At 45.1% G+C, this 14,722-nt stretch overlaps 1 protein-coding gene across 1 annotated transcript in view; it reads right to left on the minus strand.

The window, feature by feature from the left end:
* PARP10 (poly(ADP-ribose) polymerase family member 10) overlaps nucleotides 1–14,722 on the minus strand; it is a 279,539-nt gene that overhangs the window by 195,179 nt on the left and 69,638 nt on the right. The window lies entirely within an intron of this gene.

The following is a 14,722-nucleotide window of genomic DNA, read 5'->3' on the forward strand; positions in this document are numbered from 1 at the left end:
ACACCCCAACATGACCTGACCACTGACCATAATACATCTATTACACTCTATACAGACATAGGACACTACACCCCCAACATGACCTGACCACTGACCATAATACATCTATTACACCCTATACAGACACAGGACACTACACCCCAACATGACCTAACCACTGACCATAATACATCTATTACACCCTATACAGACACAGGACACTACACCCCAACATGACCTAACCACTGACCATAGTACATCTATTACACCCTATACAGACATAGGAACCCACACCCCAACATGACCTGACCACTGACCATTAAACATCTATTACACCCTATACAGACATAGGACACTACACCCCAACATGACCTGACCACTGACCATAATACTTCTATTACACTCTATACACACATAGGACACTACACCCCCAACATGACCTGACCACTGACCATAATATATCTATCACACCCTATACAGACATAGGAACCCACACCCCAACATGACCTGACCACTGACCATAATACATCTATTACACCCTATACAGACATAGGACACTACACCCCAACATGACCTGACCACTGACCATAATACATCTATTACACCCTATACAGACATAGGACACTACACCCCAACATGACCTGACCACTGACCATAATACATCTATTACACCCTATACAGACACAGGACACTACACCCCAACATGACCTAACCACTGACCATAATACATCTATTACACCCTATACAGACATAGGAACCCACACCCCAACATGACCTGACCACTGACCATAATACATCTATTACACCCTATACAGACATAGGACACTACACCCCAACATGACCCGACCACTGACCATAATACTTTTATTACACTCTATACACACATAGGACACTACACCCCCAACATGACCTGACCACTGACCATAATATATCTATCACACCCTATACAGACATAGGAACCCACACGCCAACATGACCTGACCACTGACCATAATACTTCTATTACACTCTATACACACATAGGACACTACACCCCAACATGACCTGACCACTGACCATAATACATCTATTGCACCCTATACAGACATAGGACACTACACCCCCAACATGACCTGACCACTGACCATGAGACATATTACACCCTATACAAACATAGGAACCCACACCCCAACATGAACTGACCACTGACCATGACCATAGGACATATTACACCCTATACAAACATAGGAACCCACACCCCAACATGAACTGACCACTGACCATGAGACATATTACACCCTATACAAACATAGGAACCCACACCCCAACATGACCTGACCACTGACCATAATACTTCTATTACACTCTATACAAACATAGGACACTACACCCCAACATGACCTGACCACTGACCATAATACATCTATTACACCCTATACAGACATAGGACACTACACACCCAACATGACCTGACCACTGACCATGAGACATATTACACCCTATACAAACATAGGAACCAACACCCCAACATGAACTGACCACTGACCATAATACATCTATTACACCCTATACAGACATAGGACACTACACCCCAACATGAACTGACCACTGACCATGACCATAGAACATATTACACCCTATACAAACATAGGAACCCACACCCCAACATGAACTGACCACAGACCATAATACATCTATTACACCCTATACAGGCATAGGACACTACACCCCAACATGACCTGACCACTGGCCATGACCATAATACATCTATTACACCCTATACAGACACAGGACACTACACCCCAAACATGACCTAACCACTGACCACTGACCATAATACATCTATTACACCCTATACAGAAATAGGACACTACACCCCCAACATGACCTGACCACTGGCCGTGACCATAATACATCTATTACACCCTATACAGACACAAGACACTACACCCCAACATGACCTGACCACTGGCCGTGATCATAATACATCTATTACACTCTATACAGACACAGGACACTACACCCCCAACATGACCTGACCACTGGCCATAATACATCTATTACACCCTATACAGACATAGGACACTACACCCCAACATGACCTGACCACTGGCCATGACCATAATACATCTATTACACCCTATACATAGGACACTACACCCCCAACATGACCTGACCACTGGCCATGACCATAAAACAACTATTACACCCTATACAGACATAGGACACTACACCCCCAACATGACCTGACCACTGGCCGTGATCATAATACATCTATTACACCCTATACAGACATATGATACTACACCCCAACATGACCTGACCACTGGCCGTGATCATAATACATCTATTACATCCTATACAGACATAGGACACTACACCCCCAACATGACCTGACCACTGGCCATGACCATAATACATCTATTACACCCTATACAGACATAGAACACTACACCCCAACATGACCTGACCACTGGTCATGACCATAATACATCTATTACACCCTATACAGACATAGGACACTACACCCCCAACATGACCTGACCACTGGCCGTGACCAAAATACATCTGTTACACTCTATACAGACATAGGACACTACACCCCCAACATGACCTGACCACTGGCCGTGATCATAATACATCTATTACACCCTATACAGACATATGATACTACACCCCAACATGACCTGACCACTGGCCGTGATCATAATACATCTATTACATCCTATACAGACATAGGAAACTACACCCCAACATGACCTGACCACTGGCCGTGATCATAATACATCTATTACACCCTGTACAGACATAGGACCCTACACCCCAACATGACCTGACCACTGGCCGTGATCATAATACATCTATTACACCCTGTACAGACATAGGACCCTACACCCCAACATGACCTGACCACTGGCCGTGATCATAATACATCTATTACACCCTGTACAGACATAGGATACTACACCCCCAACATGACCTGACCACTGGCCGTGACCAAAATACATCTATTACACCCTATACAGACACAGGACACTACACCCCCAACATGACCTGACCACTGGCCATAAAACATCTATTACACCCTATACAGACATAGGACACTACACCCCCAACATGACCTGACACTGACCATAATACATCTATTACACCCTATACAGACACAGGACACTACACCCCCAACATGACCTGACCGCTGGCCATAATACATCTATTATACAGACATAGGACACTACACCCCCAACATGACCTGACCACTGGCCATAATACATCTATTACATCCTATAGAGACATAGGACACTACACCCCCAACATGACCTGACCACTGGCCATGACCATAATACATCTATTACACCCTATACAGACACAGGACACTACACCCCCAACATGACCTGACCACTGGCCATGACCATAATACATCTATTACACCCTATACAGACATAGGACACTACACCCCCAACATGACCTGACCACTGGCCATAATACATCTATTACACCCTATACATAGGACACTGCACCCCCAACAAGACCTGACCACTGGCCGTGACAATAATACATCTATTACACCCTATACAGACATAGGATACTGCACCCCAACATGACCTGACCACTGACCATGACCATAATACATCTATTACACCCTATACAGGCATAGGACACTACACCCCAACATGACCTGACCACTGGCCATGACCATAATACATCTATTCCACCCTGTACAGAAATAGGACACTACACCCCCAACATGACCTGACCACTGGCCGTGACCATAACACATCTGTTACACCCTATACATAGGACACTACACCCCCAACATGACCAGACCACTGGCCATGACCATAATACATCTATTACACCCTGTACAGAAATAGGACACTACACCCCCAACATGACCTGACCACTGGCCATGACCATAATACATCTATTACACCCTATACAGACATAGAACACTACACCCCAACATGACCTGACCACTGGCCATGACCATAATACATCTATTACACCCTATACAGACATAGGACACTACACCCCCAACATGACCTGCCCACTGGCCGTGACCAAAATACATCTGTTACACCCTATACAGACATAGGACACTACACCCCCAACATGACCTGACCACTGGCCGTGATCATAATACATCTATTACACCCTATACAGACATCGGACACTACACCCCAACATGACCTGACCACTGGCTATGACCATAATACATCTATTACACCCTATACAGACATATAACACTACACCCCAACATGACCTGACCACTGGCCGTGATCATAATACATCTATTACACCCTATACAGACATAAGATACTACACCACCAACATGACCTGACCACTGGCCGTGACCATATTACATCTATTACACCCTATACAGACATAGGACACTACACCCCAATATGACCTGACCACTGACCATAATACATCTATTACACCCTATACAGACATAGGACACTACACCCCCAACATGACCTGACACTGACCATAATACATCTATTACACCCTATACAGACACAGGACACTACACCCCAACATGACCTAACCACTGACCATAATACATCTATTACACCCTATACAGACACAGGACACTACACCCCAACATGACCTAACCACTGACCATAGTACATCTATTACACCCTATACAGACATAGGAACCCACACCCCAACATGACCTGACCACTGACCATTAAACATCTATTACACCCTATACAGACATAGGACACTACACCCCAACATGACCTGACCACTGACCATAATACTTCTATTACACTCTATACACACATAGGACACTACACCCCCAACATGACCTGACCACTGACCATAATATATCTATCACACCCTATACAGACATAGGAACCCACACCCCAACATGACCTGACCACTGACCATAATACATCTATTACACCCTATACAGACATAGGACACTACACCCCAACATGACCTGACCACTGACCATAATACATCTATTACACCCTATACAGACATAGGACACTACACCCCAACATGACCTGACCACTGACCATAATACATCTATTACACCCTATACAGACACAGGACACTACACCCCAACATGACCTAACCACTGACCATAATACATCTATTACACCCTATACAGACATAGGAACCCACACCCCAACATGACCTGACCACTGACCATAATACATCTATTACACCCTATACAGACATAGGACACTACACCCCAACATGACCCGACCACTGACCATAATACTTTTATTACACTCTATACACACATAGGACACTACACCCCCAACATGACCTGACCACTGACCATAATATATCTATCACACCCTATACAGACATAGGAACCCACACGCCAACATGACCTGACCACTGACCATAATACTTCTATTACACTCTATACACACATAGGACACTACACCCCAACATGACCTGACCACTGACCATAATACATCTATTGCACCCTATACAGACATAGGACACTACACCCCCAACATGACCTGACCACTGACCATGAGACATATTACACCCTATACAAACATAGGAACCCACACCCCAACATGAACTGACCACTGACCATGACCATAGGACATATTACACCCTATACAAACATAGGAACCCACACCCCAACATGAACTGACCACTGACCATGAGACATATTACACCCTATACAAACATAGGAACCCACACCCCAACATGACCTGACCACTGACCATAATACTTCTATTACACTCTATACAAACATAGGACACTACACCCCAACATGACCTGACCACTGACCATAATACATCTATTACACCCTATACAGACATAGGACACTACACACCCAACATGACCTGACCACTGACCATGAGACATATTACACCCTATACAAACATAGGAACCAACACCCCAACATGAACTGACCACTGACCATAATACATCTATTACACCCTATACAGACATAGGACACTACACCCCAACATGAACTGACCACTGACCATGACCATAGAACATATTACACCCTATACAAACATAGGAACCCACACCCCAACATGAACTGACCACAGACCATAATACATCTATTACACCCTATACAGGCATAGGACACTACACCCCAACATGACCTGACCACTGGCCATGACCATAATACATCTATTACACCCTATACAGACACAGGACACTACACCCCAAACATGACCTAACCACTGACCACTGACCATAATACATCTATTACACCCTATACAGAAATAGGACACTACACCCCCAACATGACCTGACCACTGGCCGTGACCATAATACATCTATTACACCCTATACAGACACAAGACACTACACCCCAACATGACCTGACCACTGGCCGTGATCATAATACATCTATTACACTCTATACAGACACAGGACACTACACCCCCAACATGACCTGACCACTGGCCATGACCATAATACATCTATTACACCCTATACAGACACAGGACACTACACCCCAAACATGACCTAACCACTGACCACTGACCATAATACATCTATTACACCCTATACAGAAATAGGACACTACACCCCCAACATGACCTGACCACTGGCCGTGACCATAATACATCTATTACACCCTATACAGACACAAGACACTACACCCCAACATGACCTGACCACTGGCCGTGATCATAATACATCTATTACACTCTATACAGACACAGGACACTACACCCCCAACATGACCTGACCACTGGCCATAATACATCTATTACACCCTATACAGACATAGGACACTACACCCCAACATGACCTGACCACTGGCCATGACCATAATACATCTATTACACCCTATACATAGGACACTACACCCCCAACATGACCTGACCACTGGCCATGACCATAAAACAACTATTACACCCTATACAGACATAGGACACTACACCCCCAACATGACCTGACCACTGGCCGTGATCATAATACATCTATTACACCCTATACAGACATATGATACTACACCCCAACATGACCTGACCACTGGCCGTGATCATAATACATCTATTACATCCTATACAGACATAGGACACTACACCCCCAACATGACCTGACCACTGGCCATGACCATAATACATCTATTACACCCTATACAGACATAGAACACTACACCCCAACATGACCTGACCACTGGTCATGACCATAATACATCTATTACACCCTATACAGACATAGGACACTACACCCCCAACATGACCTGACCACTGGCCGTGACCAAAATACATCTGTTACACTCTATACAGACATAGGACACTACACCCCCAACATGACCTGACCACTGGCCGTGATCATAATACATCTATTACACCCTATACAGACATATGATACTACACCCCAACATGACCTGACCACTGGCCGTGATCATAATACATCTATTACATCCTATACAGACATAGGAAACTACACCCCAACATGACCTGACCACTGGCCGTGATCATAATACATCTATTACACCCTGTACAGACATAGGACCCTACACCCCAACATGACCTGACCACTGGCCGTGATCATAATACATCTATTACACCCTGTACAGACATAGGACCCTACACCCCAACATGACCTGACCACTGGCCGTGATCATAATACATCTATTACACCCTGTACAGACATAGGACACTACACCCCCAACATGACCTGACCACTGGCCGTGACCAAAATACATCTATTACACCCTATACAGACACAGGACACTACACCCCCAACATGACCTGACCACTGGCCATAAAACATCTATTACACCCTATACAGACATAGGACACTACACCCCCAACATGACCTGACACTGACCATAATACATCTATTACACCCTATACAGACACAGGACACTACACCCCCAACATGACCTGACCGCTGGCCATAATACATCTATTATACAGACATAGGACACTACACCCCCAACATGACCTGACCACTGGCCATAATACATCTATTACATCCTATAGAGACATAGGACACTACACCCCCAACATGACCTGACCACTGGCCATGACCATAATACATCTATTACACCCTATACAGACACAGGACACTACACCCCCAACATGACCTGACCACTGGCCATGACCATAATACATCTATTACACCCTATACAGACATAGGACACTACACCCCCAACATGACCTGACCACTGGCCATAATACATCTATTACACCCTATACATAGGACACTGCACCCCCAACAAGACCTGACCACTGGCCGTGACAATAATACATCTATTACACCCTATACAGACATAGGATACTGCACCCCAACATGACCTGACCACTGACCATGACCATAATACATCTATTACACCCTATACAGGCATAGGACACTACACCCCAACATGACCTGACCACTGGCCATGACCATAATACATCTATTCCACCCTGTACAGAAATAGGACACTACACCCCCAACATGACCTGACCACTGGCCGTGACCATAACACATCTGTTACACCCTATACATAGGACACTACACCCCCAACATGACCTGACCACTGGCCATGACCATAATACATCTATTACACCCTGTACAGAAATAGGACACTACACCCCCAACATGACCTGACCACTGGCCATGACCATAATACATCTATTACACCCTATACAGACATAGAACACTACACCCCAACATGACCTGACCACTGGCCATGACCATAATACATCTATTACACCCTATACAGACATAGGACACTACACCCCCAACATGACCTGACACTGACCATAATACATCTATTACACCCTATACAGACACAGGACACTACACCCCCAACATGACCTGACCGCTGGCCATAATACATCTATTACACCCTATACAGACATAGGACACTACACCCCAACATGACCTGACCACTGGCCATAATACATCTATTACATCCTATAGAGACATAGGACACTACACCCCCAACATGACCTGACCACTGGCCATGACCATAATACATCTATTACACCCTATACAGACATAGGACACTACACCCCAACATGTCCTGACCACTGGACGTGACCATAATACATCTATTACACCCTATACAGACATAGGACACTACACCCCCAACATAACCTGACCAGTGGCCATGACCATAATACATCTATTACACCCTACACAGATAGTACACTACACCCCAACATGACCGGACCACTGGCATGACCATAATACATCTATTACACCCTATACAGACATAGGACACTACACCCCAATATGACCTGACCACTGACCATAATACATCTATTACACCCTATACAGACATAGGACACTACACCCCCAACATGACCTGACACTGACCATAATACATCTATTACACCCTATACAGACACAGGACACTACACCCCCAACATGACCTGACCGCTGGCCATAATACATCTATTATACAGACATAGGACACTACACCCCCAACATGACCTGACCACTGGCCATAATACATCTATTACATCCTATAGAGACATAGGACACTACACCCCCAACATGACCTGACCACTGGCCATGACCATAATACATCTATTACACCCTATACAGACATAGGACACTACACCCCAACATGTCCTGACCACTGGACGTGACCATAATACATCTATTACACCCTATACAGACATAGGACACTACACCCCCAACATGACCTGACCACTGGCCGTGACCAAAATACATCTGTTACACCCTATACAGACATAGGACACTACACCCCCAACATGACCTGACCACTGGCCGTGATCATAATACATCTATTACACCCTATACAGACACAGGACACTACACCCCCAACATGACCTGACCACTGGCCATAAAACATCTATTACACCCTATACAGACATAGGACACTACACCCCCAACATGACCTGACCACTGGCCGTGACCATAACACATCTGTTACACCCTATACATAGGACACTACACCCCCAACATGACCTGACCACTGGCCATGACCATAATACATCTATTACACCCTGTACAGAAATAGGACACTACACCCCCAACATGACCTGACCACTGGCCATGACCATAATACATCTATTACACCCTATACAGACATAGGACACTACACCCCCAACATGACCTGCCCACTGGCCGTGACCAAAATACATCTGTTACACCCTATACAGACATAGGACACTACACCCCCAACATGACCTGACCACTGGCCGTGATCATAATACATCTATTACACCCTATACAGACATCGGACACTACACCCCAACATGACCTGACCACTGGCTATGACCATAATACATCTATTACACCCTATACAGACACAGGACACTACACCCCCAACATGACCTGACCACTGGCCATGACCATAATACATCTATTACACCCTATACAGACATAGGACACTACACCCCCAACATGACCTGACCACTGGCCATAATACATCTATTACACCCTATACATAGGACACTGCACCCCCAACATGACCTGACCACTGGCCGTGACAATAATACATCTATTACACCCTATACAGACATAGGATACTGCACCCCAACATGACCTGACCACTGACCATAATACATCTATTACACCCTATACAGAAATAGGACACTACACCCCCAACATGACCTGACCACTGGCCGAGACCATAATACATCTATTACACCCTATACAGACACAGGACACTACACCCCAACATGACCTGACCACTGGCCGTGATCATAATACATCTATTACACTCTATACAGACACAGGACACTACACCCCCAACATGACCTGACCACTGGCCATAATACATCTATTACACCCTATACAGACATAGGACACTACACCCCAACATGACCTGACCACTGGCCATGACCATAATACATCTATCACACCCTATACATAGGACACTACACCCCCAACATGACCTGACCACTGGCCATGACCATAATACAACTATTACACCCTATACAGACATAGGACACTACACCCCCAACATGACCTGACCACTGGCAATGACCATAATACATCTATTACACCCTATACAGACATAGAACACTACACCCCAACATGACCTGACCACTGGCCATGACCATAATACATCTATTACACCCTATACAGACATAGGACACTACACCCCCAACATGACCTGACCACTGGCCGTGACCAAAATACATCTGTTACACCCTATACAGACATAGGACACTACACCCCCAACATGACCTGACCACTGGCCGTGATCATAATACATCTATTACACCCTATACAGACACAGGACACTACACCCCCAACATGACCTGACCACTGGCCGTGATCATAATACATCTATTACACCCTATACAGACATCGGACACTACACCCCAACATGACCTGACCACTGGCTATGACCATAATACATCTATTACACCCTATACAGACATATAACACTACACCCCAACATGACCTGACCACTGGCCGTGATCATAATACATCTATTACACCCTATACAGACATAAGATACTACACCACCAACATGACCTGACCACTGGCCGTGACCATAATACATCTATTACACCCTATACAGACATAGGACACTACACCCCAATATGACCTGACCACTGACCATAATACATCTATTACACCCTATACAGACATAGGACACTACACCCCCAACATGACCTGACACTGACCATAATACATCTATTACACCCTATACAGACACAGGACACTACACCCCCAACATGACCTGACCGCTGGCCATAATACATCTATTACACCCTATACAGACATAGGACACTACACCCCAACATGACCTGACCACTGGCCATAATACATCTATTACATCCTATAGAGACATAGGACACTACACCCCCAACATGACCTGACCACTGGCCATGACCATAATACATCTATTACACCCTATACAGACATAGGACACTACACCCCAACATGTCCTGACCACTGGACGTGACCATAATACATCTATTACACCCTATACAGACATAGGACACTACACCCCCAACATAACCTGACCAGTGGCCATGACCATAATACATCTATTACACCCTACACAGATAGTACACTACACCCCCAACATGACCTGACCACTGACCATAATACATCTATTACACCCTATACAGACATAGGACACTACACCCCAACATGACCTAACCACTGACCATTATACATCTATTACACCCTATACAGACATAGGACACTACACCCCCAACATGACCTGACCACTGACCATAATACATCTATTACACCCTATACAGACATAGGACACTACACCCCCAACATGACCTGACCACTGGCCATGACCATAATACATCTATTACACCCTATACAGACATAGGACACTACACCCCCAACATGACCTGACCACTGGCCATGACCATAATACATCTATTACACCCTACACAGATAGTACACTACACCCCAACATGACCGGACCACTGGCATGACCATAATACATCTATTACACCCTATACAGACACAGGACACTACACCCCCAACATGACCTGACCACTGGCCATGACCATAATACATCTATTACACCCTATACAGACACAGGACACTACACCCCCAACATGACCTGACCACTGGCCATAAAACATCTATTACACCCTATACAGACATAGGACACTACACCCCCAACATGACCTGACCACTGGCCGTGACCATAACACATCTGTTACACCCTATACATAGGACACTACACCCCCAACATGACCTGACCACTGGCCATGACCATAATACATCTATCACACCCTATATAGAAATAGGACACTACACCCCCAACATGACCTGACCACTGGCCATGACCATAATACATCTATTACACCCTATACAGACATAGAACACTACACCCCAACATGACCTGACCACTGGCCATGACCATAATACATCTATTACACCCTATACAGACATAGGACACTACACCCCCAACATGACCTGACCACTGGCCGTGACCAAAATACATCTGTTACACCCTATACAGACATAGGACACTACACCCCCAACATGACCTGACCACTGGCCGTGATCATAATACATCTATTACACCCTATACAGACATCGGACACTACACCCCAACATGACCTGACCACTGGCTATGACCATAATACATCTATTACACCCTATACAGACATATAACACTACACCCCAACATGACCTGACCACTGGCCGTGATCATAATACATCTATTACACCCTATACAGACATAAGATACTACACCACCAACATGACCTGACCACTGGCCGTGACCATAATACATCTATTACACCCTATACAGACATAGGACACTACACCCCAATATGACCTGACCACTGACCATAATACATCTATTACACCCTATACAGACATAGGACACTACACCCCCAACATGACCTGACACTGACCATAATACATCTATTACACCCTATACAGACACAGGACACTACACCCCCAACATGACCTGACCGCTGGCCATAATACATCTATTACACCCTATACAGACATAGGACACTACACCCCAACATGACCTGACCACTGGCCATAATACATCTATTACATCCTATAGAGACATAGGACACTACACCCCCAACATGACCTGACCACTGGCCATGACCATAATACATCTATTACACCCTATACAGACATAGGACACTACACCCCAACATGTCCAGACCACTGGACGTGACCATAATACATCTATTACACCCTATACAGACATAGGACACTACACCCCCAACATGACCTGACCACTGGCCGTGACTATAATACATCTATTACACCCTACACAGACATAGGATACTACACCCCAACATGACCTGACCACTGGCCGTGACCATAATACATCTATTACACCCTATACAGACATAGGACACTACACCCCAACATAACCTGACCAGTGGCCATGACCATAATACATCTATTACACCCTACACAGATAGTACACTACACCCCAACATGACCGGACCACTGGCATGACCATAATACATCTATTACACCCTATAAAGACACAGGACACTACACCCCCAACATGACCTGACCACTGGACATGACCATAATACATCTATTACACCCTATACAGACACAGGACACTACACCCCCAACATGACCTGACCACTGGACATGACCATAATACATCTATTACACTCTATACAGACATAGGACACTACACCCCAACATGACCTGACCACTGGCATGACCATAATACATCTATTACACCCTACACAGATAGTACACTACACCCCCAACATGACCTGACCACTGACCATAATACATCTATTACACCCTATACAGACATAGGACACTACACCCCAACATGACCTAACCACTGACCATTATACATCTATTACACCCTATACAGACATAGGACACTACACCCCCAACATGACCTGACCACTGACCATAATACATCTATTACACCCTATACAGACATAGGACACTACACCCCCAACATGACCTGACCACTGGCCATGACCATAATACATCTATTACACCCTATACAGACATAGGACACTACACCCCCAACATGACCTGACCACTGGCCATGACCATAATACATCTATTACACTCTATACAGACATAGGACACTACACCCCCAACATGACCTGACCACTGGCCATGACCATAATACATCTATTACACCCTACACAGATAGTACACTACACCCCAACATGACCGGACCACTGGCATGACCATAATACATCTATTACACCCTATACAGACACAGGACACTACACCCCCAACATGACCTGACCACTGGCCATGACCAAAATACATCTATTACACCCTATACAGACATAGGACACTACACCCCCAACATGACCTGACCACTGGCCATAATACATCTATTACACCCTATACAGACATAGGACACTACACCCCAACATGACCTGACCACTGACCATGACCATAA

Source organism: Pseudophryne corroboree, chromosome 5 (genome assembly GCF_028390025.1).
Source record: "Pseudophryne corroboree isolate aPseCor3 chromosome 5, aPseCor3.hap2, whole genome shotgun sequence".
NCBI lineage: Eukaryota > Metazoa > Chordata > Amphibia > Anura > Myobatrachidae > Pseudophryne > Pseudophryne corroboree.